Source organism: Herpailurus yagouaroundi, unplaced genomic scaffold (assembly GCF_014898765.1).
Source record: "Herpailurus yagouaroundi ecotype Mexico unplaced genomic scaffold, PumYag 186, whole genome shotgun sequence".
NCBI classification, from domain to species: domain Eukaryota; kingdom Metazoa; phylum Chordata; class Mammalia; order Carnivora; family Felidae; genus Herpailurus; species Herpailurus yagouaroundi.
The window spans coordinates 44,726,024-44,739,620 of record NW_024412417.1 but is presented as its reverse complement, the minus strand read 5'-3'; the positions used below and the strand labels follow the sequence as shown (position 1 = coordinate 44,739,620).

Genomic DNA, 13,597 nt, shown 5'->3' with positions numbered 1-13,597 from the left:
AGGCTGGAAAAGGGACCAAAATATCCGGTGGAGTCTATAACTGGACAGGGAGTTGTCAGCCCCTGTCCCGGGCTTCCTAGGGCGGCCTCCTCGCCGCCTGGAAGCCGAGCTGCCCCGGCCCGTTCCCGCAGGGCGCACCCTCCCGCGGGCTTGGCTCCCGCCCCCCAGGGCACAGACCGCGGTCCTCCCGGCCGCCGCCGCCGCCGCCCCTCCCGCCGGCCCTCCTCCCGAGCCCGCCCACTGCCCGCTCCTCCCTCCGCGCTGCGAGCTGGGGGCTCCCGCCGCCGGCCACTTTGCCCCTGGGGGGACCGAGCAGCTTTGTTCTTGGGCAGCAGCTGGGCTGGCTGCCGCCGCTGCACTTCTCCTGGAGGACCTGTGTCCCCTCTCCTTATGTGTGTGTTTTTCCAGCACTTTCTGTTTTATTTTCCAAGTTCCAAGCCTTACCTTTTTGCTTTATTTCTTTAGTTATTGGTCTTAAAACTAGCTCTTTCTAGGCACCCGTGCCCCCAGACTTATTACAAGCCTTATCTCAAGACTGAGATTGCTAGATCTTTTTGGTGGGGGGCAGTGAGAGGGGTCGCTGGCCTGTGACCCCTCCACCCCCCAGGAGGGGGCCGCCTGGGGCTGGCTCCTTCGAGGACACTGCTTCCGGTGAATTCCTGCCCTGGACTGGAACCCTAGCTGGCATCGTTTTCAGCTTCTGCCCTGGCAGGTAAGTCCCGTGTTCTCTTCCCTGGAGGCTGCCGGAGGTCACGGGGCTCCAGACTTACTCGGTCTCCCCATGGTGATGATGGAATAGCAGTGGGTGCCTGGAGCTGGGGAGAGTGCCCTCTCCAAACTGAGCTGTTTCCTCCTGGAGCTTGAATGTTAAGCTGTTTGGGGGTGACCTCAGTCCTGAGCTGCCGGGTCTGTGCTTTGCGGACTTCAGGGTAACATGAAGCCAAGTTAGTGAGAACCTACCCGTCTGATTTGAGGTGAGCAGCTCCAGGAGGCAGGAGCCCGGAGGTGCCTGCAGTGTGTCGGATGCAGAGACTCATTTCCAGGCTGCTGCTTTTATAAAGTTGTGGAGATAGCTCAGCCTCTTCCAACTTTCCAGTAAGAAATTTGGAGTAAAAAAATCAAGGAGGGGGACGGGGGGAAGGAAAGGAAAATTGAACCAGCAGGGAAGGGAGAGGAGCTTACCTTCCGTTTTGTATTATTTTCAGGGAACTCTGCCTTTTTGGTGGAAATTTGGATCTCTCTCCTATCTGAGCAGTTTATTATCTCTCTCTTCGCGGTCTCGAACCCAGGGGCGCCGTTTTTGTCCTTTGTCCTGTGTGTCATCCAACGCAGCAGGCCAGAGTTTCCTGTCCCAGGTTGTGAAGGGTAACTTGAGTTAGTGGTGTAATTGTAGCATGTGCCCCACTTCTCCCTATTCCCGCGGAGACTCGGAGACGGCAGGGGCCACGCTGACTAGGGTATCCCCCGCCCCAGAGAAGGTGCCGCCCCCTCGGCCAGTCCTGGGGGTCTGCTGGATCCCTCTCCCCAGCACTTCCTTCTGCTCCTGGCCACCTTCCGGCACCTGCCCCACACCTGTGACCCTGTGCAGGGCCATTCCAGCCCCAGATCCGTCTCATTGATGGTTTATGCCCAGCAAAAACCCCAGACAGCCAGGCACCTGCCTGTGAGAACCCCCCGGCTTTGGGGAGAACCTTGGGACCCCTTCTAGTTTATTTAGTTCACTGCACTGTTGCAGGAAAGTTCTAAATTCCCCAGGGCTTCTGCGTAGTCAGAGGCAGGCTGAGAGGGGCGCGCTGCCCGGCTGTGCAGCAGGTGCAGGTGAGGCCAAGCTGTGCGGCTGCCCTTCCCTTCCACTCACAACCCTGTTGCTTTACGCGGCTGCCTGAGCTGGGGACTGTCCACACGAGCCTCAGTTTCCTCATCTTCCACATGGAGGTGATAGAAGGGGTGTGAAGGACCGTTCTGGGAGAGCTGGGCACGAGGTAGGCATGCTGCCCATCTCAGCGGCCTCTGCTTGTCAGCCCTGGGGAGGCAGCACCAATGCCCCGTCCTAGAATTCCTTGTCATTCTGCTACTCAGAGTCTGACTGTGACTTTGGGCAGTCGTCACCTTGTTGTGGGGCCTCTCATGCAAGGCCAGAGACTGGAAGAGATGAAGAGTTTCTTTTTGGGGACACAGGAGTGACTCTAGGGCATCCGGGGGGCCTTTACAATTTTCAGAACAGGCGCACCTGGGGGGCTTAGTCGGTTAAGCGTCCGACTTCGACTCAGGTCATGATCTCGCGGCTCGTGAGTTCGAGCCCCTTCTTGGGCTCTATGCTGTCATCACAGAGCCCGTCTTGGATCCTCTGTCCCCCTGTCTCTCTCTCTGCCCCCCCGCCCCTGCTTGTGTGCTCGCTCTCTCTCAAAAATCTTCCAGATTTCATCACATGTCTAGAAGAGCCTTTCCACATCTTCAAAATGGTTAAGTAAGCAGCTCACAGGCTGATCCAGCCACAGAGTTGTGAACTTGATTTTAATTTAAATTTGATTGAATTGCTTGCCAGGAAGTTGTTCGGCAGATTTTACGTGCAAATCTTAATCTTTGTCTTTTCTTGAAAAACAAGAAGACGGACAACTTGTCCCTTGCATACAGTCAGAGCAGCTGTCCCCCTTTAGCCAGGTGGATGCCCTCTGCTTGTCCACGACTGTCTGTGTGGGTCTCGTCGGACACTGGAGTTTTCCGGCTCTGGATTGCATGAGCCGGGTTCTCTCTCCCTCCCTGATTCCATTTGAGGAGGGTTGTTGATAAGTGGAAGTGGTTTCAGAGGGGGAGAAACCAGGATTCCTGGGAACAGAAGCCATGGCTCGTGTGGAAGGGCGATTGCCACCGTGAGAAAGGTCATCCAGTGTGGGGTAGCCACAGTGGCCTGCAGGAATGTCCTGTACCAGACATAGTTGATCTTATCTCTTGGTCCTAGTGAGGGAAGTTTGCTGGACGCTGGATTCCAGCCCAGGAGGGAGAGGTGTGCAGAGACAGAAGGAGCCATTCAGCAGGGGTGGGGGGGTGGGGGGGGTCCCCGGGGGTCCCCGGGGGGGTCCCCCAGTACTGCAGGTGTTTAAACAAAGGTTGGATGGCCATTTCACATGGCTGGTGGAGGGTTGGGCTGGACCTTGAACGCTTGGGCCTGGTGTATACTCAGTCTTTTCCCAGCCTGAGATCTTACACTTCCTGAGTGTTTCCTCTGTGTCCTCAAAATTCCGCTAGTCCTCTCCTGCCTCCTCTCTCCCTTCAGTCCTGCTGCTGCTGCTGATGAAGGCTGACCCAGCTTGTGTGGTCACTGAGGGCTGGAACCGTGAACTCTGTGTGTCATTCATGTCTCGGTTTTATGAACAGAGAAAGAAAGGACCTGTGATTGACTTACCTGAGGCCAGGTGGAGAGAAGACAAGGCGTCAGGACTCAGAGCCACTTTTGGGGCATCAGAGCCCCTTGTCACTTCTACAAAGACCTGTTTCCACATGCTGGGAAAATGTCCCCTCAAAAGGGCCCATCCTTACTGATGCAGGCCCACAAGAGGAGCCAGAAAATGAGCCCAAGGTGATTTTTTAGGGTGGGAAAGGTCCCTGGGAATTTGTAGCCAATGCACTACCGAGGAATTGAATACATGCCAGGTTGCCTGACACAAATAACTAGAAGACCAAGGAAGGACAAGATCTGGTGAGAAGGGGGGAATTGGGATCCCCGCCCCCATTTTACAGATGAGGAAACAGAGTCTAGGAAAACAGGAGTGACTTCCCTGCTTTGTATTTCGAGAAGTGGGTCTCAAACACAGGTCTCCTGAGGTCCCAGCACACAGAGGGGTTGACCCTTTGGTCTTCCTTCCCAGGGTTTGGCATTGTGCAGCTGTGGGTGTGCACACGTGTGTGTGTACATGCATGCAGGTGTGGGACAGGGTTGGTACCATTTTGTATTGCTTCTTGAAATTCCTTCAAGTGGATGAGCTAACCATTCCCCCTTGCTACGGCCGTGGGCATCTTTGTGCACGTGGCTTCCTCCACGTGGCCATGACATGATCAGATCATTCCCAAGGACTAGGGTTTCTGGGCCAAAGCATGTGGGTGTTTCAGTGTTTTCGGGAGATATCAGGACTGAGCATTTGTGAGAGGCTGAATACCAAGTAATGTCACAGCACAAAATAAAGGAGGTGTTGGTAGAGACCCAGGGGACGTGTGGAGGGTGGGCCTTCCAGCGCTGTGCTTGCGAAGACGCCGGGATCATTCTGTGACAAAGCCATCTGACGGCCGAGCTCCATCCTACTGCCCACTACGGAGGCCGAGTGCTGCAGCCAGTAAACTCCCGGTCCCTGGAAGCTTGTTCCTTCTAGTTAATTCTGGCTGTGTTCTGGTGGATGTGAGAGTATCATTTACATTTTTTTTCAGTTTGGTTCATAGTAAAATATGGGGGAAAGAAGGGATTTACACCATCTTTTGGCTGGAACTAACTCAAGGGAGACGTCTCTGCTCTAACTACTGGCTTATCCCGGACACGGGAACTGGCCTTGACCACCTGCTTCGCCAAGTTGCTGGGGGGCAGTCTGCTCCTGAGTCCAAAAAAACAAGAAAGAGCCAAGTGGCCTAAACAGCAAAACAAAGTGTCACTTAAAAACAAAACAACTGTTATCTTGTTTGTGATTATGGATTCAGAGCGACTGCACAGGGCTTTGCCAGATAACCACCCCTTCTAAGGGCGCTCTCATCTGAACACTGTGCACTGAGCATCAGAGCCACCTCGCCCGACCTCCTTATCTGCTGACTGCATCCCACGTCTCTGGCCACCTTCCCTTGGCCCCCCTCCATGGACAGCGGAATCGCTGCTTCCCACCGCAGCCTGAAACGCATCGTGGAGTATCTGGTTAAAAAGTCTTCCTTTTATTGAAATGGAAGCTCTCCCTGCCACTTCCGTCTGTCAGTCCCTACTGTGTGTTTTTGGAGCTACTTGGCATAACTTAGATCCCATTTCCCGTGACATTTTTTTTGAGCCAAAGTGCCCCCTGAGCCTATCTGAGATTGAGTGCCAGTTGGCCCCAGGCTGGGGGCTCGGCATTCTGACTTCCATCATTTACTCCTGTGAATTGGCTGTGCTCTTACCCCTTGTACAGATGGACAAACTGAGCCTTAGGACTGTCTCACAGTTAGTAAGCTGCAGTAGAACTGGGATTCAAACCCACATCTTGGCACACAGCTCATGCCCTTAACCAAAATTCCAGACTGAGTGTCTAAGGTAAATGTATGGAATTCATCCAAAGAGGCAGATATACCATTTGGAAGCTCTTTTTACTTAAAAAAAAAAAAAAATGTTTTCTCATTAGGATGGTTTCAATTATAAAAGTAATAAAAGCATATTGTTACAAGTGAGGCAATATTGGCAAACCCCTGCACCCTGCTTTAACCAATAGTAACATTGTGGCAAATATCCTTTTATAACATTATATCTAAACATATACATGAATCAAGACCCGGTGTTTGAACAATTCAGGAGCAGTAACAATGAATTCTAAAACATGTTTCTGTAGCACAATGTCTGGCTCATAGGAAGTACTCCATTAATAATTGAAAGGTTGAATTGTATTTTGTTTTGCTTGGTCTAATGCTTGCTGAGAGCCCACGGGGCAGTGGTACAGGGGTTCCATTTGCTTTCAGCAAAAGTGATGGACAGAATGAGGCCCTGGGTGGATTGCTTTCAGGTCTCTGGAGAAACACCTAATGGCAAGCCAACTTTTTTCCTTTGCTCCCAAGCTGCTGTGAGCAAGTAACCTTGGGCTCTCCGTGCGTGTTGGATTCTTTGGTCCACCTTGATCGCAGCAGCCCAGCTCTTCGTCGTCCCCCGCTATAGTCCACGATGGGCTTGTCTGTTTCTGCAGCCAGGCAAGGAGTTCCTTGAGATCATGGGTTCCGCTTTATTTTTCTATGAACTACCAGTGTCTACACAATGCTGGGCATAGTAGGAGCTCAACAAAATCTTTGTGGAACAGAGTAATTTCAAAATGGTGTTAATCAAGTGCGTGGCGTGTGGTAGGTATTGGATCAATCAAAATTGAATTTAAGTCACAGTTCACTGAGTGAATGAAATATCAGAGTTGGAAAAGTCAGAGGGATACTTTCGCCATCTGGCACAGTGCCTTACACAGGTGTGCCCAACAGCTGGGGCTCAGGGCGAGCTCTGTCCGACGACCAGGCAGGTCTGGCAGCTGTGCATTGTTGAGTCCCGCACTGAGCCCAGGGACCGGCCTGTGTTGGTGGGAGTAGGTCTGGCTCATGTGTGAATTTGGCCCTCCTATTTGCTATCTGCGTGGTTTCCAGCACCATTTAGAACATCTCTGTGCAGGAGCCCAGAGAAGGAGCCCAGAGAGCATAATGAGTGTCATCCCAGGGCCCAGGGATCTATAGTGGGTGAGCAGGGCTGACGTCCTTAGCTGCTGGTAGGTCAACTTCCTACCTTTACAAGGTCATAGTGGCCTCAGGACTCCCGTCCAGCCACTAGCTTGTTCTTAGACCAAGTAAGAAAGTGCCGGAACCCCTTGATCACCTCCTCCCTAAAGTGCTTCGGCAGCTGTGTACCGCGAATGTAAATATAGATGTCTGGAATTCCTTGTGTCTTAGCTTGGCCAGTTCACACTAGCTCTTCCCACAGGGGTCCGCCCAGTTGCTGTTCGTCCCGCTCCGAATGCTAGGCGTGCTTAGGGGCTGAAGGGTGAATACAACACGGCCCTGATGCCAGGCTGCTCCGTGTGCTAAGGGTGACGGTTCGGGGTGCTCTGTGCTGGGAAGGACAGAAGAACGCGTCCCCCAACAATCGACCGCTTAGCACGCACCAAATACTCCTAAAACGCACACACTGGCACTGAGGGTTTATGTACCCCCAGCCCCGCCCCAGGGAGCTTCAGCAAGCCTGGAGCTATTTGGCGATCACTTTATGTACGAGGAGACACCCAGAGAGGTTCCGTGACCAGCCCAAGGACAAGGGACCAGATAAGAGCAGAAGCCTCTGCTGCGGGCTCCTCCACGCTACTCCTCACTACTCCTCACTACTCCTCTGTCTGGTCTCCTCTGTGTCAGAGTGTGACTTACCAGGGCCAGGGTTTGATGTAAGGCTCCCAGGATGGGTAACAGCGACGCTGAGTCTTAGGGAAAGAGGAGAATTCACCACGCTCTTTCTCACTGATGTGCTCCTCCTTTGGGCCGTGCCCTACGTGCATGGTCCCACAGGCAGAAACTCTGCTGTGTGGGTCTCCATGTCAGGGACTCTGGCGGGGCCTTGGGGTGGGTGGGGGATACAGTGCTTGTGGCACGAGTGAGCCTTCGTGCTGGTGAGTGGTGGGGGCGGTGCGGAGACGCATGACTGCGTGGATGGGGGACACGTGGGCAGCTTCGATGAAACAATGAATGAGGAGGCCAACACACGGAGGGGAAAAGGGGTGAGTGAGTGGGTGAGTCCTCATTGCCAAGTTTCCATCAGCCATGCCTGATTGGTCTTCCAGGTGGGAAGGAAAGAGGGCGGGTTCACGGTGGCCCTTGGCTCCAACACAGCTTCTCCAGAGGCTTCTCTCCCGTCCGCCCTGCTGCAGGCTCCCATCAGCAAACGCTCCGACGATGTGTCCACAGCCCGGCTTTGCCAGGCACAGCCAAGCACAGAGGCAGGGAAGGCAGCTCCTCCCACAGGTCCCTGGAAGGAGAGGCGTTCTGGGGCTTCCGCTCAGCCCTGTCCTGGGGTCTCAGCGCCGTGATGCCAAAGCCACGGGGCTCCTTTAGGAACCGAGCTGGAGATCCCAGTACCGTGCCAGCTCGGAGACCTGTGGCGTGTTGGGGTGTTTGTGAATCAGTTCCCTGGAAAGAGAAGCGACCCTGCAGATTCCTGGGGCCACCCCGTGCATCCCTGGCCTTCCTCCCATGCTCGTGCCTGCAGAATGACAGCGACTGGTGGGGGTCTGTGGCAGTACCTTGGGCAAAGAGAAACACTCTTAGCGAGTAGGCAAAGCGGAACTCCTGTGTGAATCCACAGGCTTGCTCTCTTCTCGGGGAGTAGAAGGCTCAGGATTATTTAAAAAAAATTTAAAAACATGAAAGAGATCTCCCCATTACTAATGAGGTGAAGTACAGAGTTAAATGTAGTTTACACACTCGATCTGTGGATTGGTTTGTTTCTGTTGCATTGATACGTGGAGGGCCTGCCGTGGGCCTGTCAGCATTCCAGGCAGGGAGGAAGAGGGACCAGAGACATGATCCCTAAGTCTGAGGAGCCCAGTGGAAAGCACAGACCAATAAGCAGGTCGACTTTATTTTATTTTATTTTATTTAAAGATTTTTTTAAGTAGTCACTGTGTCCAGTGTGGGGCTTAAACTCACAACCCTGAGATTGAGTCCCATGCTCTACTGACTGAGCCAGCCAGGTGGCCTCTAAGTAGGTCACTTTTAAAAAAATCGTTATTTATCTTGGGAAGGGGGGAGTGGCAGAAGGAGAGAGAGAGAGAATCCCGAGTAGGCTCCGTACTCAGTGCAGAGCCTGATCCGAGGCTCATTCTCATGATGATGAGATCATAACCTGAGCCGATACCAAGAGTCAGATGCTCAACTGACTGAGCCACCCAGGTGTCCCTAATAGGTCAATTTTAATACCACTTGTGGGGTGCTAAAATTCAAGGGTTTGTGAGGCCTAGAAAAGATAGTGACACACTTCCTGCCTGGGAAATCAGGGAAGGCTTCCTGGAGGAGGAAGCGTATAAGCTGGGCTTTGAAGCATGAGTAGGAGTCTGCCTGGCAAGGAAAAGACATCATCTGAGGCAGTGTCAGAGAGTTAGGAAAAGAAAATTCTGGGGTGTACAAGGAAGAGAGAGAAGTCTTTGAGGTTGGAGGGTAAGCTTCACGAGGTTGGGTGTAGGGGCCGTGAACCTGGAAAAGGAGGTTGGAGCCAAATTGAAAAGGGCCATGAAGAGAAGACTTTGTGCTGGGAAATGATAGGAACGGACCTGTCTCATCCAATGATACCTGTGCTGAGGATGAGCGCACCCTCTGCAAACTCAAGAGTATAACATGGGAATTTATAGTCTGGTCCAGGTGTAAGGGTCTCCTTCTCAGAAGGGACACTGTCCTCAGAGCTTGGGGGGACTGTGTGCCCTCGGGCAGAGTGGGGATCAGAGATGACAGGGGCTCCACAGGTGGGGGCTCCCAACAGCCCTCTTGCTGGAGCCCACCTGGGGGAGACCGTGCCCCCCTGATCCCCCCTTGGCAGCCGCCCTTTCCCTCAGCTTCCCCATCCAGAGATGGCTAACACCTCTCAGACTCCTCCTGTTCTAGCACCTTGACCTTAGAGGTACTAAGGTCTGCAGGGTACCTTGCAGAGTCACGGGCACCTGTTACTGGGACGCCTACACCTGCCTGTGTGCGGAAGAGGGCAGCAGAGTGGGGGGCTGGAGCAGACACTGGGGTGGACCCCTCTCAGACCGAGGTCTCGAGCCAGATGCTGTGGTTCTGCAGAGATAACCACTGGCATGGAGTAAATGCTGGAAAGGGTTCTCTGATGAGGATAACTTCCTTTAGTGGAGTGCTGGCAACTTTTTTTGTTGCTGTTTCGGTTTTGGTGTTTGTTCGTATGGCCACCATTTTCATTTTAGTGTGCTGAGCTGGGGACTCGAATGGCTCCGCTCAGCTGGGGGGTGAGGTTACAGGCGGGCTGGGAGACAGGAGCTCAGAGCACGTGGCTAGGGAGTGGTGGACACGGGGGCAGAGCACAGTTGCTCTGGCCCCACGGTCCACAGCTCTCCCAGGCACCCAACTGTCTCCCATCCCCAGGGCTTCACGACTGTCCCCTAGGAAGAGGGGAGCCTGCTGGGGACGCCACCTCCAGAATCAGTGTGGGTGCCTTGCACTATTTATACCCCTTGCTTCATCAGACCAGACGCTGCTCAAAATAAGTTAAACAGAAATATCTTTCGGTGTCCTCAGGACCCTGTAATCCGAGACTGTGTCTTGTGAAATGACCCGAGACGGTGTATTCAGAGGGGAAAAAAGGCAACAAAAGAAACTTAAAAATGGGGAACAGTTCAGTACTGAGGACGTGGAAGACGTAAGATGCTGGACATCTTACAGCTCTAAGATGCTGGAATGAACTAAGGGAGCGTGAACGAGCATCTCCTCCGGCTGAAGGGAGGGCGGTCCCCTGTCTGTGCTGCCCTGTTGGCCCAGAAGGGACGCTGGGTGAGGGATCTGGATGGACTTTGGAAGTCAGCCCCGGAGGGGAGGCTGAACTGGGTAATTCCCGGAAAGCGGTCTAAACTGGGTGGAGAATCAGAGCTGAAAGGGGGAGAAGAAGAGGCAAGATGCGGAGTGAGGACGACGGTTAAGGAACCGGGGAGGCTGCGTGTGGGAGGCCGACTGGGTTTGGGCAAGCGGGGGCCGCACCTGCCGGCCTGGTTAAGCACATGCACCTGCTCTGTGCTTTGCGAGGGAAGGAGCCTCGGCGTGGATGGGCTGGAGTTTGAGAAGTGAGGTGGGGAAGCGTTGGCTTCAGACATCACAGCTGTGGTGCCTCTGGACTCTGGACAACACTGGGGTAGGTGGCCAGGTGACGGGTGTCGTCTCCTTCCCCTTGGTGTATGGCTTCGTTCTCCATCAGGATCCCCAGGGTCACGGCAAATGGCCTCCAGCATCTCTAGACTTAGCGCTTGCCTTAGAAACGTACCCCTCTCCAGACACGGCAGCAGAGCTCCCAGAGATGGCCCCGCTTGATTACATGCTTGACCCCTGTCACATTCCAGCACCCAGGATGCCGATGGGAAGCCTATGCTGGTCTGGTTTGCTGCCACCCCACTGGCCAGGCACGTGGGGTCCCCCCACATGAACCACATCAACGGAGGGTAGGAGGGCAGTTTCTGCAAAAGCAAGAGGTGAATTCTGCTACCAGAGGAAGGGAGTCTAGGAGGGAAAGCAGTGGTGGGTCCAGGCAGGAGACAATCCCTGGGGTGCAGGGGCTCAGGGGACAGACGGGAGTGGTCCCAGGGTGCCCGATTATATGGCCCTTCTCTCCCAGCTCCCCTAAAACTTTATTTTCTTAAAGTTTATTTACTTTTATTGGGGCCAGGGGGTGAGGGGAGAGAGAGGGAGAGAGAACAAGTGGGGGAGGGGCAGAGAGAAGGAGAAAGTGAGAGAATCCCAAGCAGGCTCCACACTGTCAGCACAGAGCCCGATGCAGGGCTCAAAGCTACTAATCGTGAGATCATGACCTGGGCCAAAATCATGAGTCAGACACTTAACCGACTAAGCCACTCAGGCACCCATCCCCTAAAATCCTTTAGGTTCAGCATCTTTGTGGAACTGAAAATACGATTCAAAGTCAATGAGCATTTCCCTGTGTGTAATTTTAAGCACAAAACTCAAAGCACTGGGCCTCAGGGGCCCCCGTCTGCCCTGCACCGACCTTCCCACTTACCTCCTGGTTTCCTTCCAGAGGCAGCCGGTAACCCCTGGATTGGGTGGCCCAGAATGGGAATCCAGCCTCTGCCATTAATAACCACAGGGCCTTGAGCAATGTCGTGGTCTGGGGTTTCCAGTCTGTGAAACGGGACAGTAACTCTGAGCACATGAGGCTATTGTGGGGCTTCCGTGGGACTGAGTAGATGGATGTCCATGCTGTGCACCTGCTGTGTGATTGGTGCTCAGAGACTTACTGGACTTCACATTCAGATCCCTTCTCTCTGGGAGTGTCCACCAACCTTGAGGGGATTGGAGGGGGGCAACGTGTTTCCTACTTACCTGCCAGACCTGTCAGGCAGATGCAGGAGGTGATTAACAGTAATAATGTGGGGCCCCGGGGTGGCTCATTCAGTTGAGCGTCTGACTTCAGCTCAGGTCATGCTCTCACATTTGTGAGTTCGGGCCCCGTGTCGGGCTCTGTGCTGACAGCTCAGAGCCTGGAGCCTGCTTCGGATTCTGTGTCTCCCTCTCTTTCTGCCCCTCCCTTGCTCACACTTTGTCTCTCTCTCTTTCTCTCTCTCTCTCTCAAAAATAAATTAAAAAAAAAACTTCAAAAAAAATAGTACTAATGCTAAAGAAGCCATCTTTGGACAACTGAAACTTGCTGGTATGTGGGAACGACACCGGTTTCTGTTCCCCATCTTTGCTCTCAGCTGTGCCTAATCAAAGTCTCTTTCTTTTTTAAAATTTTTCAATGTTTGCTTATTTTTGTGAGAGAGAGACAGAGACAGAGCATGAGCAGGGGAGGGGCAGAGAGAGAGGGAGACACAGAATCTGAAGCAGGCTCCAGGCTCCGAGCTGTCAGCACAGAGCCCGACGCGGGGCTCAAACCCACGAATCGCGAGATCATGACCTGAGCCAAAGTTGGACACTGAACCGACTGAGCCACGCAGCTGCCCCCCCACCCCCTCACTGGGTTCTTGGGAGCAGGTGCAGATGATGAGGTGGGGGGGCAGGTGTCTGAGGGCTGGGGCCACTTCCCAGGCTGTTAGTTTCAGGAGTCCAGGAACTGATAGAGGCCTTTTACCCCTCCCTGCACCCCTCTTTCTGGATGTTTGGCTCCTTCCCATTATTCAGATCTCCGTTCAGTGTCCCCACCTCAGAGACTGACCTTTCACAAAGAGTAAAAACTGTCCTACCCAAGTCATCTATCCCTTGACCCCACTGTGTTCAAATCAGTTATTCTCTGAAACCGTATTGGTACTTGTTTCCTGGGTTAGTTTTCTCCTCTTTTCCTGGAAAGCGGGCTCCAGGGAGGCAGGGATATTGCTCTGACCCAATGATTAAAACAATGCCTGGCACGTAGCCGGAGACTCGGGAAGTACTTGCTGAGTTAGTGAATCGACAACCGCGGACCGTGCAGGAGAGTGAAGCAGTGGGTGCCGGCCTCTGGGTGAGGATTGCCTTCCACGCCCTTCGGGGACCAGTTTAAGAAATATTTATTATTCAAAGAATAGAGCTTGAGTTTCATTCACAGATTTTAGCAACTGGGAGAGAAACCACTGGCATCTCGCCTCTTGTTAGGGGGAACAAAATAACGGATAGGAAATCTCTGTGGATTCCATAGCATAAAGAAGGAAACCACGTCCCTCCTCCAGTTCTGTCTCCTTCAGTCAGAGGGATCCTGTGCTTTGGCGGGGTGGGGTTGAGCGGGTTCCATTTACATCTTGGGATGCCTGACTGAGGAGGACACATGACTGGACGCATGTTCTTGCCCAATGGCAGGACAAGTCTCCTGCGGGCTGGGTCCCTTCCTTGTCTCCTCTCCCACGAGGCACCTGGTCACACGCTGCTGTTCTCTGGAGGACGGGGACCGGTCTCCTCTCTGGTCCAGTGATAACAGACAGTGAATCTAGGAGCACAGTGGCCCGGGATTTAACCCCAGTTCTGTCACCTCCTGGCTGTGTGATCCGCGGTACAGTCCTTAACTTTCCTGAACTTGAGACCCCCTTGCCGGCTTGTTAGGATGACCTAAAACAATGGAAGTGAAACCACAGCATGGTGCTGACTCAGTCTACCTCTTGTCTCATTGTGCCTTTGTACGGTTGCCCGTCATTACCACAAACATGTTGGCTCAGCTGCCATTCTGTAG

At 53.4% G+C, this 13,597-nt stretch overlaps 1 protein-coding gene across 4 annotated transcripts in view; it reads left to right on the top strand.

Moving 5' to 3' along the window:
- The first annotated feature begins 230 nt into the window (after positions 1 to 230).
- Positions 231 to 13,597, top strand: part of COL22A1 (collagen type XXII alpha 1 chain) — a 258,511-nt gene continuing 245,144 nt past the window's right edge. Inside the window, exon 1 of one of the 4 annotated variants that reach the window (XM_040494494.1) lies at positions 231 to 712. The gene's annotated coding sequence lies outside the window, so the exon portion shown is untranslated. Of the gene's footprint in view, positions 713 to 756; positions 975 to 10,258; positions 10,586 to 13,597 lie in introns of those variants that run through there. The other 3 variants (XM_040494491.1, XM_040494492.1, XM_040494493.1) reach the window with 3 other exon arrangements.